General features: G+C 44.1%; 1 protein-coding gene across 3 annotated transcripts in view; it reads left to right on the top strand.

Moving 5' to 3' along the window:
* Positions 1–1,108, top strand: part of LOC110466301 (Fanconi anemia group I protein-like) — an 87,902-nt gene that overhangs the window by 58,649 nt on the left and 28,145 nt on the right. The window lies entirely within an intron of this gene.

The following is a 1,108-nucleotide window of genomic DNA, read 5'->3' as shown; positions in this document are numbered from 1 at the left end:
CCCCCAGCCCAATGGCCCAGGGCCAGTAAATTTGGTTGGAGGGCAAGTGAAAATTTCTGTGGACTTGCCCGACAGGAAAGTGATATTTTGGTGCTGGATTGTAAAATAAGATGGTTTAATAGTCATGCATGAATTGACTGCAGTTTTGGTGAGATATACTTTAACATTTATGAACCAAACAAAAAGTTCTTGAAAACCAACTTTATTTTTCGTTTTGAAGAAAAAATTGCCGGTAGATTTCCAGCAGTCTTTTTATCAATTCAAACGATTTTTAGCTAACCTGGTCCGAAGAACCATGATAAGCTTATGCCATACCGCAGCGTCCGTGAACCGTCGTCCGTCTGTCAACTTTTCCTTTAAAACGCTACTTGTCCTGAACGGTCAAGTAGATTTTGACTAAATTTGGTCTGCAGCATCCTTAGGCCAAAGGGACTCAATTTTGTATAAACGGTGGATGTGGCCCCCCTTGGGGCAGAGGGGCTGGGCCCAATAGGAGAAATAGAAGTAAAACCTTTAAAATCCTTCTTCTACCGTGGGTCTGGCTCCCCTGGGGGCTGAGGGGCGGGGCCCAATAGGATTTGGTCCATATTTGGTGTGGAGCATCCTTGGGTAAAGGGGAATCAATTTTGTATAAACAGTGGGTGTGGCCCCCCTGGGACCTGAGAGGTGGGGCCCAATAGGGGAAATAGAAGTAAAACCTTTATAATCCTTCTTCTACCATAAGGATTAAGGGATTTTATCCTAATTTAGTCTGGAGCATCCTTGGGCAAAAGGGACTCAATTTCGTATAAACAGCGAGTGTGGCCTCCCTTGGGGCAGAAGGGAGGGGCCCAATAGGGGAAACATAGCAAATTCTTCAAATACCTTCTTCCTCTGTACGAATGACAGGATTTTGTCCAAATTTGGTTTAAAGCATCCTTTGGTGAAGGGGAACCAATTTTGTATAAACGGTGTGTCTAACCCCCTGGAGTCCCAAAAGGAGAAATAGAGGTAAAACCTTTCAAATCCTTCTTCAACCATCTGGATTAAGGGATTTTATCCTTATTTAGTCTGGAGCATCCTTGGGCCAAGGGGTCTCAATTTTGTATAATTGGTGGGTATGACCCCC

This window comes from Mizuhopecten yessoensis, unplaced genomic scaffold, assembly GCF_002113885.1.
Source record: "Mizuhopecten yessoensis strain PY_sf001 unplaced genomic scaffold, ASM211388v2 scaffold11129, whole genome shotgun sequence".
Taxonomy (NCBI): domain Eukaryota; kingdom Metazoa; phylum Mollusca; class Bivalvia; order Pectinida; family Pectinidae; genus Mizuhopecten; species Mizuhopecten yessoensis.
This window is presented reverse-complemented; position numbering and strand designations above follow the sequence as displayed.